Source organism: Oncorhynchus nerka, linkage group LG18 (genome assembly GCF_034236695.1).
Source record: "Oncorhynchus nerka isolate Pitt River linkage group LG18, Oner_Uvic_2.0, whole genome shotgun sequence".
Classification (NCBI taxonomy): Eukaryota; Metazoa; Chordata; class Actinopteri; order Salmoniformes; family Salmonidae; genus Oncorhynchus; species Oncorhynchus nerka.
The window spans coordinates 792,163-814,369 of NC_088413.1; the positions used below are offsets into that span (position 1 = coordinate 792,163).

Below are 22,207 nucleotides of genomic sequence, written 5' to 3' on the forward strand. Positions count from 1 at the left end.
GAGAGACAACACTCCATAAAGAGAGACCTAAGACAACAACATAGCATGACAAGAGAGACAACACTACATAAAGAGAGACCTAAGACAACATAGCATGACGAGACAACACTACATAAAGAGAGACCTAAGACAACAACATAGCATGACTAGAGAGACAACACTACATAAAGAGAGACAACACTCCATAAAGAGAGACAACACTACATAAAGAGAGACCTAAGACAACAACATAGCATGACAAGAGAGACAACACTACATAAAGAGAGACCTAAGACAACAACATAGCATGACAAGAGAGACAACACTACATAAAGAGACCTAAGACAACAACATAGCATGACTAGAGAGACAACACTACATAAAGAGAGACAACACTACATAGACCTAAGACAACAACATAGCATGACTAGAGAGACAACACTACATAAGAGACAACACTCCATAAAGAGAGACCTAAGACAACAACATAGCATGACTAGAGAGACAACACTACATAAAGAGAGACAACACTACATAAAGATAGACCTAAGACAACAACATAGCATGACTAGAGAGACAACACTACATAAAGAGAGACAACACTCCATAAAGAGAGACCTAAGACAACAACATAGCATGACTAGAGAGACAACACTCCATAAAGAGAGACAACACTACATAGACCTAAGACAACAACATAGCATGACTAGAGAGACAACACTACATAAAGAGAGACCTAAGACAACAACATAGCATGACTAGAGAGACAACACTACATAAAGAGAGACAACACTACATAAAGAGAGACAACACTCCATAAAGAGAGACCTAAGACAACAACATAGCATGACTAGAGAGACAACACTACATAAAGAGACAACACTCCATAAAGAGAGACCTAAGACAACAACATAGCATGACAAGAGAGACAACACTACATAAAGAGAGACCTAAGACAACAACATAGCATGACTAGAGAGACAACACTCCATAAAGAGAGACCTAAGACAACAACATAGCATGACAAGAGAGACAACACTACATAAAGAGAGACCTAAGACAACAACATAGCATGACAAGAGAGACAACACTACATAAAGAGAGACCTAAGACAACAACATAGCATGACTAGAGAGACAACACTCCATAAAGAGAGACCTAAGACAACAACATAGCATGACAAGAGAGACAACACTACATAAAGAGAGACCTAAGACAACAACATAGCATGACTAGAGAGACAACACTCCATAAAGAGAGACCTAAGACAACAACATAGCATGACAAGAGAGACAACACTACATAAAGAGAGACCTAAGACAACATAGCATGACGAGACAACACTACATAAAGAGAGACCTAAGACAACAACATAGCATGACTAGAGAGACAACACTACATAAAGAGAGACAACACTCCATAAAGAGAGACAACACTACATAAAGAGAGACCTAAGACAACAACATAGCATGACAAGAGAGACAACACTACATAAAGAGAGACCTAAGACAACAACATAGCATGACAAGAGAGACAACACTACATAAAGAGACCTAAGACAACAACATAGCATGACTAGAGAGACAACACTACATAAAGAGAGACAACACTACATAGACCTAAGACAACAACATAGCATGACTAGAGAGACAACACTACATAAGAGACAACACTCCATAAAGAGAGACCTAAGACAACAACATAGCATGACTAGAGAGACAACACTACATAAAGAGAGACAACACTACATAGACCTAAGACAACAACATAGCATGACTAGAGAGACAACACTACATAAAGAGAGACCTAAGACAACAACATAGCATGACTAGAGAGACAACACTACATAAAGAGAGACAACACTCCATAAAGAGAGACCTAAGACAACAACATAGCATGACTAGAGAGACAACACTACATAAAGAGAGACCTAAGACAACAACATAGCATGACTAGAGAGACAACACTACATAAAGAGAGACCTAAGACAACAACATAGCATGACTAGAGAGACAACACTACATAAAGAGAGACAACACTCCATAAAGAGAGACCTAAGACAACAACATAGCATGACTAGAGAGACAACACTACATAAAGAGAGACCTAAGACAACATAGCATGACAAGAGAGACAACACTACATAAAGAGAGACCTAAGACAACAACATAGCATGACTAGAGAGACAACACTACATAAAGAGAGACCTATGACAACAACATGGCATGACAAGAGAGACAACACTCCATAAAGAGACAACACTACATAAAGAGAGACAACACTACATAAAGAGAGACAACACTACATAAAGAGAGACCTAAGACAACAACATAGCATGACTAGAGAGACAACACTACATAAAGAGAGACCTAAGACAACAACATAGCATGACTAGAGAGACAACACTACATAAAGAGAGACAACACTACATAAAGAGAGACAACACTACATAAAGAGAGACCTAAGACAACAACATAGCATGACTAGAGAGACAACACTACATAAAGAGAGACCTAAGACAACAACATAGCATGACAAGAGAGACAACACTACATAAAGAGAGACCTAAGACAACAACATAGCATGACTAGAGAGACAACACTCCATAAAGAGAGACCTAAGACAACAACATAGCATGACAAGAGAGACAACACTACATAAAGAGAGACCTAAGACAACATAGCATGACAAGAGAGACAACACTACATAAAGAGAGACCTAAGACAACAACATAGCATGACAAGAGAGACAACACTACATAAAGAGAGACAACACTACATAAAGAGAGACAACACTACATAAAGAGAGACCTAAGACAACAACATAGCATGACTAGAGAGACAACACTACATAAAGAGAGACAACACTCCATAAAGAGAGACAACACTCCATAAAGAGAGACAACACTCCATAAAGAGAGACCTAAGACAACAACATAGCATGACAAGAGAGACAACACTACATAAAGAGAGACCTAAGACAACAACATAGCATGACTAGAGAGACAACACTCCATAAAGAGAGACCTAAGACAACATAGCATGACTAGAGAGACAACACTACATAAGAGACAACACTCCATAAAGAGAGACCTAAGACAACAACATAGCATGACTAGAGAGACAACACTACATAAAGAGAGACCTAAGACAACAACATAGCATGACTAGAGAGACAACACTACATAAAGAGAGACAACACTACATAAAGAGAGACCTAAGACAACAACATAGCATGACTAGAGACAACACTACATAAAGAGAGACCTAAGACAACATAGCATGACTAGAGAGATAACACTACATAAAGAGAGACCTAAGACAACAACATAGCATGACTAGAGAGACAACACTACATAAAGAGAGACCTAAGACAACAACATAGCATGACTAGAGAGACAACACTACATAAAGAGAGACCTAAGACAACAACATAGCATGACTAGAGAGACAACACTACATAAAGAGAGACCTAAGACAACAACATAGCATGACTAGAGAGACAACACTACATAAAGAGAGACCTAAGACAACATAGCATGACAAGAGAGACAACACTACATAAAGAGAGACCTAAGACAACATAGCATGACAAGAGAGACAACACTACATAAAGAGAGACCTAAGACAACATAGCATGACTAGAGCATGGTAGCAACGCAACATGACAACATGGTAGCAACACAACATGGTAGCAACACATGACAACATCAACATAGTAGCAACACAACATGACAACAACATGGTAGCAACACCACATGACAACAACATGGTAGCAACACAATATGGTAGCAACACAACATGGTAGCAACACATGACAACATCAACATAGTAGCAACACAACATGACAACAACATGGTAGCAACACAACATGGCAACAACATGGTAGCAACACAACATGACAACATGGTAGCAACACAACATGACAACATCAACACGGTAGCAACACAACATGACAACATCAACACGGTAGCAGCACAACATGACAACATCAACACGGTAGCAGCACAACATGACAACAACATGGTAGCAACACAACATGACAACAACATGGTAGCAACACAACATGACAACAACATGGTAGCAACACAACATGACAACAACACAACATGACAACATCAACACGGTAGCAACACAACATGACAACATCAACACGGTAGCAACACAACATGACAACATCAACACGGTAGCAGCACAACATGACAACAACATGGTAGCAACACAACATGACAACAATATGGTAGCAACACAACATGGCAACAACACAACATGGCAGCAACACAACATGACAACAACATGGTAGCAACACAACATGGTAGCAACACAACATGGTAGCAACACATGACAACATCAACATAGTAGCAACAAAACATGACAACAACATGGTAGCAACACAACATGGTAGCAACACATGACAACATCAACAAGGTAGCAACAACAAGGTAGCAACAACATGGCAGCAACAACAAGGTAGCAACACATGACAACATCAACAAGGTAGAAACACAACATGGTAGCAACACAAGGTACAACCATTATTGGGCCCAGACAACAGCACAAAGGGAAAAGAAGGTAGAGACAACAATACATCACACAAAGCAGCTACAACCGTCACTAAGACTGTCCACACGGCTCCCATTCACAGACACATCACACAAAGCAGCTACAACCGTCACTAAGACTGTCCAAACGGCTCCCATTCACAGACACATCCCACAAAGCAGCTACAACCGTCACTAAGACTGTCCAAACGGCTCCCATTCACAGACACATCCCACAAAGCAGCTACAACCGTCACTAAGACTGTCCACACGGCTCCCATTCACAGACACATCACACAAAGCAGCTACAACCGTCACTAAGACTGTCCAAACGGCTCCCATTCACAGACACATCCCACAAAGCAGCTACAACTGTCACTAAGACTGTCCAAACGGCTCCCATTCACAGACACATCCCACAAAGCAGCTACAACCGTCACTAAGACTGTCCAAACGGCTCCCATTCACAGACACAGCTCATTTAAACATCTGTGTAAGGGAGTTACTATAGTTTAGCTCAGTGCTTGGACTTGGACTGAAATAGGTTCTGTTTAGGTACTGGCCCAGTTCTGTTTATATTTAGGTACTGGCCCAGTTCTGTTTATGTTTAGGTACTGGCCCAGTTCTGTTTATGTTTAGGTACTGGCCCAGTTCTGTTTATGTTTAGGTACTGGCCCAGTTCTGTTTATGTTTAGTTGCAGGAGCTCCACAATACTTTGGAGCTAATATACGAGTCACAGGAACTCAAGCAGTAGAACATGAGAGGTGCTGGTTCTCAGTTCCGATGAGCTCCTGCCCAAGTCAGGGTAGAAGCATTTTTAAACTCGGCCTCCGCCTGCCTGTCTGTCTGTCTGTCTGTCGGCCCTCTGCCTGTCTGTTGCTCTGCGTGCCTGCCTGCCTGTCCTCTGCCTGTCTGTTGGCACTCTGCGTGCCTGCCTGCCTGTCCTCTGTCTGTCTGTTGGCACTCTGCCTGTCTGCTGGCCCTCTGCCTGTCTGTTGGCCCTCTGCCTGTCTGTTGCTCTGCGTGCCTGCCTGCCTGTCCTCTGCCTGTCTGTTGGCACTCTGCGTGCCTGCCTGCCTGTCCTCTGTCTGTCTGTTGGCACTCTGCCTGTCTGTTGGCCCTCTGCCTGTCTGTCTGTCTGTTGGCCCTCTGCCTGTCTGTTGGCCCTCCGCCTGCCTGCCTGTCTGTTGGCCCTCCGCCTGCCTGTCTGTCTGTTGGCCCTCTGCCTGTTGGCCCTCTGCGTGCCTGTCTGTCTGTCTGTTGGCCCTCTGCGTGCGTGCCTGTCTGTCTGTTGGCCCTCCGCCTGCCTGTCTGTCTGTTGGCCCTCTGCCTGTTGGCCCTCTGCGTGCCTGCCTGCCTGTCTGTTGGCCCTCCGCCTGCCTGTCTGTCTGTTGGCCCTCCGCCTGCCTGTCTGCCTGTTGGCCCTCCGCCTGCCTGTCTGCCTGTTGGCCCTCTGCCTGTTGGCCCTCTGCCTGTTGGCCCTCTGCGTGCCGGCCTGCCTGTCTGTTGGTCCTCCGCCTGCCTGTCTGTCTGTTGGCCCTCCGCCTGCCTGTCTGCCTGTTGGCCCTCTGCCTGTTGGCCCTCTGCGTGCCTGTCTGTCTGTTGGCCCTCTGCGTGCCTGTCTGTCTGTTGGCCCTCCTGCCTGCCTGCCTGCCTGCCTGTCTGTTGGCCCTCAGCCTGTTGGCCTCTGCCTGCCTGGCCCTCTGCCTGTTGGCCCTCTGCCTGTTGGCCCTCTGCCCTGTTGGCCCTCTGCCTGTTGGCCCTCAGCCCTTGGCCTCTGCCTGCCTGCCTGTTGGCCCTCTGCCTGTGGCCCTCCTGCCTGCCCTGTTGGCCCTCTGCGTGCCTGCCTGCCTGTTGACCCTGGCTGCCTGCCTGCCTGTTGGCCCTCTGCCTGCCTGTTGGCCCTCTGCCTGTTGGCCCTCTGCGTGCCTGCCTGCCTGTTGGCCCTCTGCGTGCCTGCCTGCCTGTCTGGCCCTCTGCGTGCCTGCCTGCCTGTTGGCCCTCTGCCTGTTGGCCCTCTGCCTGCCTGTCTGGCCCTGCCTGGCCTGCCTGCCTGCCTGTTGGCCCTCTGCGTGCCTGCCTGCCTGTCTGTTGGCCCTCTGCCTGTCTGTCTGCCTGTTGGCCCTCTGCGTGCCTGCCTGTCTGTTGGCCCTCTGCCTGCCTGCCTGTCTGTTGGTCCTCCGCCTGCCTGTCTGTCTGTTGGCCCTCCGCCTGTCTGTCTGCCTGCCTGCCTGTTGGCCCTCTGCGTGCCTGTCTGTCCTGGCCTGCCTGTCTGTCTGTTGGCCCTCTGCCTGCCTGTCTGTCTGTTGGCCCTCCGCCTGCCTGCCTGCCTGCCTGTCTGTTGGCCCTCTGCCCTGGCCCTCTGCCTGTTGGCCCTCTGCCTGTTGGCCCTCTGCCTGCCTGGCCTGCCTGTCTGTTGGCCCTCTGCGCCTGCCTGCCTGTCTGTTGGCCCCCTGCTGCCTGCCTGCCTGCCCTCTGCCTGTTGGCCCTCTGCCGTGCCTGCCTGTCTGTCTGTTGGCCCTCTGCCTGTCTGCCTGTCTGTTGGCCCTCTGCCTGCCTGCCTGTCTGTTGGCCCTCTGCGTGCCTGCCTGCCTGGCCTGTCTGTTGGCCCTCTGCGTGCCTGTCTGTCTGTCTGTCTGTTGGCCCCTGCCTGTCTGTTGGCCTGTCTGTCTGTTGGCCCGTGCCTGCCTGTCTGTTGGCCCTCTGCGCCTGCCTGCCTGTCTGCCTGCCTGTCTGCCTGCCTGCCTGTCTGTTGGCCCTCCCCTGCCTGTCTGTCTGTTGGCCCTCTGCCTGTCTGTCTGTCTGTTGGCCCTCTGCCTGCCTGCCTGTCTGTTGGCCCTCTGCCTGCCTGCCTGTCTGTTGGCCCTCTGCCTGCCTGCCTGCCTGTCTGTTGGCCCTCTGCCTGCCTGCCTGCCTGTCTGTTGGCCCTCTGCGTGCCTGCCTGCCTGTCTGTTGGCCCTCTGCGTGCCTGCCTGTCTGTCTGTTGGCCCTCTGCCTGTCTGCCTGTCTGTTGGCCCTCTGCCTGCCTGCCTGTCTGTTGGTCCTCTGCGTGCCTGCCTGCCTGTCTGTTGGCCCTCTGCGTGCCTGTCTGTCTGTCTGTCTGTTGGCCCTCTGCGTGCCTGTCTGTCTGTTGGCCCTCTGCCTGTCTGTTGGCACTCTGCGTGCCTGCCTGTCTGCCGGCCCCCTGCCTGTCTGCCGGCCCCCTGCCTGTCTGTCGGCCCCCTGCCTGTCTGTCGGCCCTCTGTCTGTCTATCCTCCGCAGAACAAAAAACAGTAGCAGACACACAGAGAGGTTTCCATAGAGGTGGTCGGTCCCCCCACCCCTTCGGTCCCCCCATTCATGACATCATACCGCAGGTACACAAGACAGTGCATGACGTCACATACACAACGACGTCATAAAGAACGCCGACAGTCACGGTGTTCTAGATCTATGACCTGTGGTCCGGTACCATGACAACGTCACCTATAACACCTCTGGCTTCCCAGCAGAGTAGCAATGTTATTGGAAGAAAAATAATAATAATCCTGACCATAGATAGCTACCGTCTCTGAAAAAGCTATGATTGTTTTTACCTCCATCTCAGCCTCTCTCTCTCTCTCTCTCCCTGCCTATACTAGTGTACGACTTAACTCGGGCGTTATTAGTAATCGGCCAGTGTGCTGGACATTGATGTAGTGAGTCTGAAGAGATATAGCTACAGTATGTTTACAGTGAGAAACCCCCCCCCAAGCTCACTAGGTCTCTGCAAACCACCTGAACACATCCTAGCTCAGTGAGACTTGACAGATGGCCATGGGGAGGGAGGGGGGTTGGTTTTAACCGACTAACCTTCAGCCGTTTCACCACCTCATCGTTGCTTATCTTCTCCGTGATTTCCTTCACTCCAGGCGGGTAGGTGATCTTGCTGTCCCCCGCCGGTTTCTGCTGCTGCGGGAACTCCATGCTTGTCGTCGTTTTAATCCACACAGTCCTCTACTGGCCTCTATAGGCCAGCAAACAAAACACAAATCAACACAACCATTCTACCGCACTTCTCAAAAAAACATCGTTTTAAAACACTGTTTTGTGCTTCTGATTATTATTTATGCGATAGACTGCGAGGGGAATAGGAACGCGTCAGTCGACTAGGGGGAAATGTCTCCCTGAATGAAGTAGTTTTTTTTGTATAATTAAAAAATGTAAAAATCCTGGCTGTGCTAGTTAGCATGTTAGCTAAACAGCGCGATATCCGCTCTGCAATCGCATGTTCTTACATAAAGATTAACGTTAGATGTTTTGTAGCCACCAGTTTGGTTTGCGATTTCAAATACAATATATATACCATTACACCTGTGTGTATGTTGAACGAGTCCGACAAATCAAATGAATATCTATAAAAATAAACATACTACTATTGCAAGAGGAGTTGCGATGCTAGCTAGCTAGCTATGGTAGTTGGTTCACAAGACCCGCACTGTGTATGCTAAGCTAAGCTAACCAGCTAGCATTTTTAGCTATTTTAGAAATGTTAGCGTTGTTAGCATCGTTAGCGTTGTTAGCATCGTTAGCATTATTAGCCTAGGCCTCAAACTACTCACAGAGAACACCATCACATTTGCACATCACTGTTGTTACCAAAAGAGACAGAAATTAAATTCACGAATAATAGTTATTCTCAAGACCTCTTCCTGCGAACGACTTCCTGTCATGTTTAGCGTTTAGAAGTAAAAAACAACTTTATTTGTCCAGGAAAATAAAGATAAATCAACTTCGTTATGTTTGTTTCAACTTCAAGCTCTCTCTGTCTCTGTCTCTCTCTTCACATCGTTTCCTTACAGTGGCGCTTACTTCTCTTGGTTGTAAAAAATGCAATCGTCGCCCTCCCTCTCCAACATCACAATTATAACAAAAGAAAGCTTTTTTGTACACATACAACTATGAGCCAAAAATATCTGCAAAAACAGTAGCCGCGGTCCACCAAAAATAAACCCAACATGTAATTCCTGTATCATATTTACCTCACCAATGAGCGGTTTTAATTCATGAGGTTGTGTGTGTGTTTTTAGTTTCGGCACAAAGCTCCGTGTCTCCAGTCTCAGCAGCCAGTCTCAGCAGTTTGAATGTCCCCTCTGTGGACGCTGGGTGGACGGCGCCGTCCTCGGTCTGACCGGGGTACTGCAACACACCTCATCAAGCGGGACTCGGAAAAACCAAACTCCAACTTCCCCCTTCTTTTCTTTTTTTAGATGCAGGAACATAAAAACCCGACAAGAGATGCTGATCCCAGGTCAGTATTTAGAAGTTCCCTGAATGGATAGGGGTTGAAGTTGTGGGGGGAGGGAAGGGGAAAACTGATTCTAGGTTTGTGCATGGCCGGAATATAATTTAAGAGGTTTGGAAGGAGTATTCAATACTGTACCAAATAAATTAGAATAGCAGACAAGGCACTTATAGTATGCCAGTGTACCAAAGTTGCAGATATTTAATAAATGTAAAAGAGAATGATTTAACACCATTGTAAATTACAACCCATATTTGTGCTTATTTATTTTCCCTTTTGTTTATTAACCATTTGTACATTGTTACAACAATATGACATAAATGTCTTTATTATTCTTTTGCAGCTTCTGTATGTGTAATGTTTACTGTTAATTTGTATTGTTTATTTCACTTTTGTATATTATCTACCTCACTTACTTTAACATATGTTTCCCATGCCAATAAAGGCCCTTGAATTGAAATGGATTTAAATGAACAACAACGTAACGACAACATCTATTTGGGAACTACAAAAGTTGATTTGGCAGGTTTTCAGCGTGGTCTTATTTCTCTCTCCAGTATCTATCAGGATGAAGTGTAGTTGACCAACCCAGCCGCTTGGTGCGCTACTGTTGTTTCAGCCCAGCTTCCTGAAACCAGCTTCTTCCGTTGTTTTTAACATGGCCACAACACCACGCTAGTGAGATACTTCCATAAGACAACTGTTTTTAAACATTAGCACACCGAGAATGCCAAGGAAAAAGAAAAACGGCCATAGCCCGGCCAGAGTACCCGGGTTATCAAACGACAACAACTACTACCGAATACCGGGAACGAGTGACGGCGCGCCGCTGTCGAGAAGTGAATTCAACACCGGGACTAACTCTCACGACTACGGTAGTACTAATATGCTCGTTTCGACAAACTCAGGAGGAATCTCGGCTACTTCTCAGGACAAGGACGAGATCGTGAGGACCATGAAGGAGATGTTTTACCACCTGGATCCGGAAGTTCTTTACATTGTGTTGGCCGAGTGTGACTTCAAAGGTAAATGACTCTTGACTGACAAGTTGAACGTAGCTACTAGTTGTGACAAAGTTTTTAGATCAATATCTAGATATTATTAAGTATGTACCTAAACGTGATTGGTTGGGTGCGTTGTTGCAACAGCAATGCTGCTCTGGTCCCTTTGACCGATATTTCCCATATTGATCATATGATTGATTATGTCGATCAACGTTATGTCAGACGTTATGTGACGTCACCTCTCTTCCCACACATCCCTGCTCATCCACTTTACACCCGACACTCAATCTAAAACACAAAATGTTTTTCTTATTTTTTTAATTTTTTTTTTTTTTTTACACAAGATGAATAACTAAAGTCAAAAAAGCATCCAGGCTAACAATTTACTTTACTATTTTGTGAATAGGATAAACTCCGCGTTAGTGTGTGTTTCAATGTCGTGTGTGTACTGACTGTGATCATGTTGCATAATGCACTGGTGTCATGAGGTTACTGTAGTTCAACAGTACATATTGGGACTACAGTACATATTGGGACTACAGTTCACCAGTACATATTGGGACTACAGTTCAACAGTACATATTGGGACTACAGTTCAACAGTACATATTGGGACTACAGTACATATTGAGACTACAGTTCAACAGTACATATTGAGACTACAGTTCAACAGTACATATTGGGACTACAGTTCAACAGTACATATTGGGACTACAGTTCAACAGTACATATTGGGACTACAGTTCAACAGTACATATTGGGACTACAGTTCAACAGTACATATTGGGACTACAGTTCAACAGTACATATTGGGACTACAGTTCAACAGTACATATTGGGACTACAGTACATATTGGGACTACAGTTCAACAGTACATATTGGGACTACAGTTCAACAGTACATATTGGGACTACAGTTCAACAGTACATATTGGGACTACAGTTCAACAGTACATATTGGGACTACAGTACATATTGGGACTACAGTTCAACAGTACATATTGGGACTACAGTTCAACAGTACTCATTGGGACTACAGTTCAACAGTACATATTGGGACTACAGTTCAACAGTACATATTGGGACTACAGTTCAACAGTACATATTGGGACTACAGTACATATTGGGACTACAGTTCAACAGTACATATTGGGACTACAGTACATATTGGGACTACAGTTCAACAGTACATATTGGGACTACAGTTCAACAGTACATATTGGGACTACAGTACATATTGGGACTACAGTTCACCAGTACATATTGGGACTACAGTACATATTGGGACTACAGTTCAACAGTACATATTGGGACTACAGTTCAACAGTACACATTGGGACTACAGTTCAACAGTACACATTGGGACTACAGTTCAACAGTACACATTGGGACTACAGTTCAACAGTACATATTGGGACTACAGTTCAACAGTACATATTGGGACTACAGTACATATTGGGACTACAGTTCAACAGTACATATTGGGACTACAGTTCAACAGTACATATTGGGACTACAGTTCAACAGTACATATTGGGACTACAGTTCAACAGTACATATTGGGACTACAGTTCAACAGTACATATTGGGACTACAGTTCAACAGTACATATTGGGACTACAGTTCAACAGTACATATTGGGACTACAGTTCAACAGTACATATTGGGACTACAGTTCAACAGTACACATTGGACTACAGTTCAACAGTACATATTGGGACAGTTCAACAGTACATATTGGGACTACAGTTCAACAGTACATATTGGGACTACAGTACATATTGGGACTACAGTTCAACAGTACACATTGGGACTACAGTTCAACAGTACATATTGGGACTACAGTACATATTGGGACTACAGTTCAACAGTACATATTGGGACTACAGTACATATTGGGACTACAGTTCAACAGTACATATTGGGACTACAGTACATATTGGGACTACAGTTCAACAGTACATATTGGGACTACAGTTCAACAGTACATATTGGGACTACAGTTCAACAGTACATATTGGGACTACAGTTCACAGTTCAACAGTACATATTGGGACTACAGTTCAACAGTACATATTGGGACTACAGTTCAACAGTACATATTGGGACTACAGTTCAACAGTACATATTGGGACTACAGTTCAACAGTACATATTGGGACTACAGTTCAACAGTACATATTGGGACTACAGTTCAACAGTACATATTGGGACTACAGTTCAACAGTACATATTGGGACTACAGTTCAACAGTACATATTGGGACTACAGTACATATTGGGACTACAGTTCAACAGTACATATTGGGACTACAGTTCAACAGTACATATTGGGACTACAGTTCAACAGTACATATTGGGACTACAGTTCAACAGTACATATTGGGACTACAGTTCAACAGTACATATTGGGACTACAGTTCAACAGTACATATTGGGACTACAGTTCAACAGTACATATTGGGACTACAGTTCAACAGTACATATTGGGACTACAGTTCAACAGTACATATTGGGACTACAGTTCAACAGTACATATTGGGACTACAGTTCAACAGTACATATTGGGACTACAGTTCAACAGTACATATTGGGACTACAGTTCAACAGTACATATTGGGACTACAGTTCAACAGTACATATTGGGACTACAGTTCAACAGTACATATTGGGACTACAGTTCAACAGTACATATTGGGACTACAGTTCAACAGTACATATTGGGACTACAGTTCAAAGTACAGTACATATTGGGACTACAGTTCAACAGTACATATTGGGACTACAGTTCAACAGTACATATTGGGACTACAGTTCAACAGTACATATTGGGACAGTTCAACAGTACATATTGGGACTACAGTTCAACAGTACATATTGGGACTACAGTTCAACAGTACATATTGGGACTACAGTTCAACAGTACATATTGGGACTACAGTTCAACAGTACATATTGGGACTACAGTTCAACAGTACATATTGGGACTACAGTTCAACAGTACATATTGGGACTACAGTTCAACAGTACATATTGGGACTACAGTTCAACAGTACATATTGGGACAGTTCAACAGTACATATTGGGACTACAGTTCAACAGTACATATTGGGACTACAGTTCAACAGTACATATTGGGACTACAGTTCAACAGTACATATTGGGACTACAGTTCAACAGTACATATTGGGACTACAGTTCAACAGTACATATTGGGACTACAGTTCAACAGTACATATTGGGACTACAGTACATATTCTACAGTTCAACAGTACATATTGGGACTACAGTTCAACAGTACATATTGGGACTACAGTTCAACAGTACATATTGGGACTACAGTTCAACAGTACATATTGGGACTACAGTTCAACAGTACATATTGGGACTACAGTTCAACAGTACATATTGGGACTACAGTTCAACAGTACATATTGGGACTACAGTTCAACAGTACATATTGGGACTACAGTTCAACAGTACATATTGGGACTACAGTTCAACAGTACATATTGGGACTACAGTTCAACAGTACATATTGGGACTACAGTTCAACAGTACATATTGGGACTACAGTTCAACAGTACATATTGGGACTACAGTTCAACAGTACATATTGGGACTACAGTTCAACAGTACATATTGGGACTACAGTTCAACAGTACATATTGGGACTACAGTTCAACAGTACATATTGGGACTACAGTTCAACAGTACATATTGGGACTACAGTTCAACAGTACATATTGGGACTACAGTTCAACAGTACATATTGGGACTACAGTTCAACAGTACATATTGGGACTACAGTTCAACAGTACATATTGGGACTACAGTTCAACAGTACATATTGGGACTACAGTTCAACAGTACATATTGGGACTACAGTTCAACAGTACATATTGGGACTACAGTTCAACAGTACATATTGGGACTACAGTTCAACAGTACATATTGGGACTACAGTTCAACAGTACATATTGGGACTACAGTTACAGTACATATTGGGACTACAGTTCAACAGTACATATTGGGACTACAGTTCAACAGTACATATTGGGACTACAGTTACAGTATTGGGACTACAGTTCAACAGTACATATTGGGACTACAGTTCAACAGTACATATTGGGACTACAGTTCAACAGTACATATTGGGACTACAGTTCAACAGTACATATTGGGACTACAGTTCAACAGTACATATTGGGACTACAGTTCAACAGTACATATTGGGACTACAGTTCAACAGTACATATTGGGACTACAGTTCAACAGTACATATTGGGACTACAGTTCAACAGTACATATTGGGACTACAGTTCAACAGTACATATTGGGACTACAGTTCAACAGTACATATTGGGACTACAGTTCAACAGTACATATTGGGACTACAGTTCAACAGTACATATTGGGACTACAGTTCAACAGTACATATTGGGACTACAGTTCAACAGTACATATTGGGACTACAGTTCAACAGTACATATTGGGACTACAGTTCAACAGTACATATTGAGACTACAGTTCAACAGTACATATTGGGACTACAGTTCAACAGTACATATTGGGACTACAGTTCAACAGTACATATTGGGACTACAGTTCAACAGTACATATTGGGACTACAGTTCAACAGTACATATTGGGACTACAGTTCAACAGTACATATTGGGACTACAGTTCAACAGTACATATTGGGACTACAGTACATATTGAGACTACAGTTCACCAGTACACATTGGGACTACAGTTCAACAGTACACATTGGGACTACAGTTCAACAGTACATATTGAGACTACAGTTCAACAGTACATATTGGGACTACAGTACATATTGAGACTACAGTTCAACAGTACATATTGGGACTACAGTTCAACAGTACATATTGGGACTACAGTTCAACAGTACATATTGGGACTACAGTTCAACAGTACATATTGGGACTACAGTTCAACAGTACATATTGGGACTACAGTTCAACAGTACATATTGGGACTACAGTTCAACAGTACATATTGGGACTACAGTACATATTGGGACTACAGTTCAACAGTACATATTGGGACTACAGTACATATTGGGACTACAGTACAACAGTACACATTGAGACTACAGTACATATTGGGACTACAGTTCAACAGTACATATTGAGACTACAGTACATATTGGGACTACAGTTCAACAGTACATATTGAGACTACAGTTCAACAGTACATATTGGGACTACAGTTCAACAGTACATATTGGGACTACAGTTCAACAGGACATATTGGGACTACAGTTCAACAGTACATATTGAGACTACAGTTCAACAGTACATATTGGGACTACAGTTCAACAGTACATATTGGGACTACAGTTCAACAGTACATATTGGGACTACAGTTCAACAGTACATATTGGGACTACAGTTCAACAGTACATATTGGGACTACAGTTCAACAGTACATATTGGGACTACAGTTCAACAGTACATATTGGGACTACAGTTCAACAGTACATATTGGGACTACAGTTCAACAGTACATATTGGGACTACAGTTCAACAGTACATATTGGGACTACAGTTCATATTGGGACTACAGTTCAACAGTACATATTGGGACTACAGTTCAACAGTACATATTGGGACTACAGTTCAACAGTACATATTGAGACTACAGTTCAACAGGACATATTGAGACTACAGTTCAACAGTACATATTGAGACTACAGTACATATTGAGACTACAGTACATATTGAGACTACAGTACATATTGGGACTACAGTTCAACAGTACATATTGGGACTACAGTTCAACAGTACACATTGGGACTACAGTTCAACAGGACATATTGGGACTACAGTTCAACAGTACATATTGAGACTACAGTTCAACAGGACATATTGGGACTACAGTTCAACAGTACATATTGAGACTACAGTACATATTGGGACTACAGTACAACAGTACACATTGAGACTACAGTACATATTGGGACTACAGTTCAACAGTACATATTGAGACTACAGTTCAACAGGACATATTGGGACTACAGTTCAACAGTACATATTGGGACTACAGTTCAACAGTACACATTGGGACTACAGTTCAACAGTACATATTGGGACTACAGTTCAACAGTACATATTGGGACTACAGTTCAACAGTACACATTGGGACTACAGTTCAACAGGACACATTGGGACTACAGTTCAACAGTACATATTGGGACTACAGTTCAACAGGACATATTGAGACTACAGTTCAACAGGACATATTGAGACTACAGTTCAACAGGACATATTGGGACTACAGTTCAACAGTACATATTGAGACTACAGTTCAACAGTACACATTGGGACTACAGTACATATTGGGACTACAGGACATATTGAGACTACAGTTCAACAGGACATATTGGGACTACAGTTCAACAGTACATATTGAGACTACAGTTCAACAGTACATATTGGGACTACAGTTCAACAGTACATATTGAGACTACAGTTCAACAGTACATATTGAGACTACAGTTCAACAGGACATATTGGGACTACAGTTCAACAGTACATATTGAGACTACAGTTCAACAGTACATATTGGGACTACAGTTCACCAGGACATATTGGGACTACAGTACATATTGGGACTACAGTTCAACAGTACATATTGAGACTACAGTTCAACAGTACATATTGAGACTACAGTTCAACAGTACATATTGGGACTACAGTTCAACAGTACATATTGGGACTACAGTTCAACAGTACATATTGAGACTACAGTTCAACAGGACATATTGGGACTACAGTTCAACAGTACATATTGGGACTACAGTTCAACAGTACATATTGGGACTACAGTTCAACAGTACATATTGAGACTACAGTTCAACAGGACATATTGGGACAGTTCAACAGTACATATTACAGTTCAACAGTACATATTGGGACTACAGTTCAACAGTACATATTGGGACTACAGTTCAACAGTACATATTGGGACTACAGTTCAACAGTACATATTGGGACTACAGTTCAACAGTACATATTGAGACTACAGTTCAACAGTACATATTGGGACTACAGTTCAACAGTACATATTGAGACTACAGTTCAACAGTACATATTGGGACTACAGTACATATTGGGACTACAGTTCAACAGTACATATTGGGACTACAGTTCAACAGTACATATTGGGACTACAGTTCAACAGTACATATTGGGACTACAGTTCAACAGGACACATTGAGACTACAGTTCAACAGTACATATTGGGACTACAGTTCAACAGTACATATTGAGACTACAGTTCAACAGTACATATTGGGACTACAGTTCAACAGTACATAATGGGACTACAGTTCAACAGTACATATTGGGACTACAGTACATATTGGGACTACAGTTCAACAGTACACATTGAGACTACAGTTCAACAGGACATATTGAGACTACAGTTCAACAGTACATATTGAGACTACAGTTCAACAGGACATATTGGGACTACAGTTCAACAGGACATATTGGGACTACAGTTCAACAGTACACATTGAGACTACAGTTCAACAGGACATATTGAGACTACAGTTCAACAGGACATATTGGGACTACAGTTCAACAGTACATATTGAGACTACAGTTCAACAGGACATATTGAGACTACAGTTCAACAGGACATATTGAGACTACAGTTCAACAGTACATATTGGGACTACAGTTCAACAGTACACATTGAGACTACAGTTCAACAGTACATATTGGGACTACAGTTCACCAGTACATATTGAGACTACAGTTCAACAGTACATATTGAGACTACAGTTCAACAGTACATATTGAGACTACAGTTCAACAGTACATATTGAGACTACAGTTCAACAGGACATATTGAGACTACAGTTCAACAGTACATATTGAGACTACAGTTCAACAGGACATATTGAGACTACAGTTCAACAGTACATATTGGGACTACAGTTCAACAGTACATATTGGGACTACAGTTCAACAGTACATATTGGGACTACAGTTCAACAGGACATATTGGGACTACAGTTCAACAGTACATATTGGGACTACAGTTCAACAGTACATATTGAGACTACAGTTCAACAGGACATTGTGACTTATTATATTAACATTTTTGAGAATGACACAAACATAAATTTTCACAAAGTTTGCTGCCTCAGTTTGTGTAATGGCAATTTGCATATACTCCAGAATGTTATGAAGAGTGATCAGATGAATTGCAATTAATTGCAAAGTCCCTCTTTGCCATGCAAATTAACTGAATCCCCCAAAACATTTCTGCTGCATTTCAGCCCTGCCACACATATTGGGACCAGCTGACATCATGTCAGTTATTGTCAGTTAACACAGGTTTGAGTGTTGAACAGGATAAGGCTGGAGATCACCCTGTCATGCTGATTGAGTTCGAATAACAGACTGGAAGCTTCAAAAAGGAGGGTGGTACTTGGAATCAGTTCTTCCTCTGTCAACCAGTTACCTGCAAGGAAACACGTGTCGTCGTCATCATCGTACAAAAAGGGCTTCACGGCTATAGATATCGCTGCCAGTAAGATTGAACCTAAATCAACCATTTTTCGGATCATCAAGAACTTCAAGGGAGCGGTTCAATTGTTGTGAAGAAGGTCAGGGCGCCCAAGAAAGTTGCAAGCTCCAGGACCGTTCAAAGTTGATTCAGCTGCGGGATGGGCACCACCAGTACAGAGCTTGCTCAGGAATACAGGCAGGTGTGAGTGCATCTGCACGCACAGTGAGGCGAAGACTTTTGGAGGATGGCCTGGTGTCAAGAAGGGCAGCAAAGAGCCACTTCTCTCCAGGAAAAACATCAGGGACAGACTGATATTCTGCAGAAGGTACAGGGATTGGACTACTGATATTGGGATGACAGTTTTTCTTTGATGAATTCCTTTACATTGTTTGGGGCATCCAGAAAAAGCTTGTCCGGAGAAGACAAGGTGAGCGCTACCATCAGTCCTGTGTCATGCCAACAGTAAAGCATCCAGAGACCATTCATGTGTGGGGTTGCTTCTCAGCCAAGGGAGTGGGCTCACTCACAATTTTGCCTAAGAACACAGCCATGAATAAAGAATGGTACCGACACATCCTCTGAGAGCAACTTCTCCCAACCATCCAGGAACAGTTTGGTGACTAACAATGCCTTTTCCAGCAGATGGAGCACCTTGCCATAAGGCAAAAGTGATAACTAAGTGGCTCGGGAACAAAACATCGATATTTTGGTTCCATGGCCAGGAAACTCCCCAGACCTTATCCTATTGAGAACTTGTGGACAATCCTCAAGAGGCGGGTGGAAAACAAAAACCTACACATTCTGACAAACCCAAGCATTGATTATGGGCTGCCATCATGTGGCCCAGACAGTTAACTGACAGCATACCAGGGCGGATTGCAGAGGTCTTGAAAAAGAAGGGTCAACACTGCAAATATTGACTCTTTGCATCAACTTCATGTAATTGTCAATAAAAGCCTTTGACACTTATGAAATGCTTGTAATTATACTTCAGTATTCCATAGTAACATCTGACAAAAATTATCTAAAGACACTGGAGCAGCAAACTTTGGAAATTACTATTTGTGTCGTCCTCAAAACACTAAAGAATTAATTTAACCAACTGTTCCCCTATTTCTCTTTCTCTTACTCTTCCCTCCTACCAGTCTCTCTCTTTCTCTTTTCTCTCTCAACTCCTACCATATTGGGACTACAGTTCTACATTTTCTCTCTCTCTCTCCTACCACCTCTCTCTCCTCTACCATCTCTTTGGGACTACTCCTACCACCTCTACAGTCTCTCTCTCCTACCACCTCTCTCTCCTACCATCTCTTTCTCTCTCTCTCCTACCATCTCTCTTTCTCTCTCTCTTCTCCTACCATCTCTCTCTCTCTCTCTCTCCTACCACCTCTGGGACAACTCTACTTTTGGGACTACAGTTCTCTCTCTCCTACCACATATTCTCTCTCCTTTTTCTCCTTCCATGTCTCTTCCTGTAGTTGAGAATGCGATGGATTCTCTCCTGGAGCTGTCTGTAGCAGCTGAGCGTGTTGGCCCCCTCCCTCCCCTCCTCTCCGGGTTTGAGCTACCGCAGCTCTGGGACTCAGCCCCCAACACAACTCCTCCAAACAGACCTTCACCCCCACCCTCCTACGGGGAGTCAGCTGTCCCCCTCTCCTCCCCGACGGGCCCCTCCTCTCCGCACGAAGATAACCAGGACCTGACCACTGACTTGACGGAAGAGTTTGATGTTCTGATCGACCGTGAGCTGGAGAATCTTACCCTACAGCAGGAAGCTGAAGCGAGGGACCACGGTGATCTTCACTCCTCTTCCTCATCCGTCTCTTCCCTCTCCTTCCCAGTAGCCCCGGGCGCCCAGCAACAGGCCCTGCCACAGCCGCTCCAGTCCAGCCCAAGAGCCTCAGCCTCCAGGAGGGGGCTCCCAGGGGACCAGCCATGCCCAGACAGGGTGTTCTCAGCTGGGCAGGCTAGCGGACCTCACTCCCCTGTCTCTGACCTGAGCCTCAACTTCTCTGGAGGAGCACGGTTACCGGCGGCAACGGTCATTACTGGACTTCAGCCATCTGACTTCATCGCCATCCGAGACGGACAGAACTAAACCCAGCCTGCTTTTGGACCCAGGGGCACGCCGATCGCCCCTCTGCATTCCAGGCATACAGGAAACTGGACCAGTTCACCGTTCATCCAGAGGGGAGCGGACCCTACACCCACCAGGTGGCGTAGTAAGGGGGCGAGGACAATTTGCAGACTAAGCGTCGCAGGAGAAGAAGAGACTCAACAACCCGTCGTTCTGGAATATTCGAGGCCGGAGTTCCAACCGCATGTCCGGGAAATCAGGCAATTGGGGCCGGCATTTATCGTCCCTGTGGCGCTAACCCCTCCTCCTGGCACTACAGCCACAACCTCCCACTGGTTGGCCCAGGGCCCTGTCGGTCAAGCCGCGACCGTCCCAGGTCTTGGACAGGGGTGTGTCTGCTGGCCCCAGAGCACCCCTCCTCTCTGGGCAACATGGTAGGCTCCGGCTGGAGGGGCATGTCCTAGTGCTGCACGCACGGGGAGCTCCTGGGTCGGGCAAGTCCACCCTGGCCCGGTAAGGGGGCGTGTACAGGTGTGTGTATAGGGGTGGGCGGGGTGTTGGATGGGTGTGTGTGTGTGTGTTTACAATAATGTTAACCACACTCACCAATAATCGTTTGTGCTTGCATGCGTGTGTTATTCCTATGTGTGTGTGTGTGTGTACAGTTTATCCCTGTGTGTGTGTGTGTGTGTGTTATCCCTGTGTGTGTGTGTGTGTGTGTGTGTTATCCCTGGTGTGTGTGTGTTATCCCTGTGTGTGTGTGTGTGTGTGTGTGTGTGTGTGTGTGTGTGTGTG

General features: G+C 44.3%; 1 long non-coding RNA gene and 1 pseudogene across 1 annotated transcript in view; one reads left to right on the forward strand and one right to left on the reverse strand.

Annotated features, from left to right (window-relative positions):
- LOC135561529 (uncharacterized) overlaps positions 1-9,704 on the reverse strand; it is a 31,612-nt gene extending 21,908 nt beyond the window's left edge. Inside the window, exons 1-2 of the long non-coding RNA XR_010459543.1 lie at positions 9,522-9,704; positions 8,353-8,506 (exon numbers count right to left, since the gene is read on the reverse strand). This is a non-coding gene — a long non-coding RNA (uncharacterized LOC135561529). The remainder of the gene's footprint in view (positions 1-8,352; positions 8,507-9,521) is intronic.
- Positions 9,705-10,411: 707 nt separating this feature from the next.
- The window catches only part of LOC135561958 (uncharacterized), a 73,130-nt pseudogene continuing 61,334 nt past the window's right edge, over positions 10,412-22,207 (forward strand).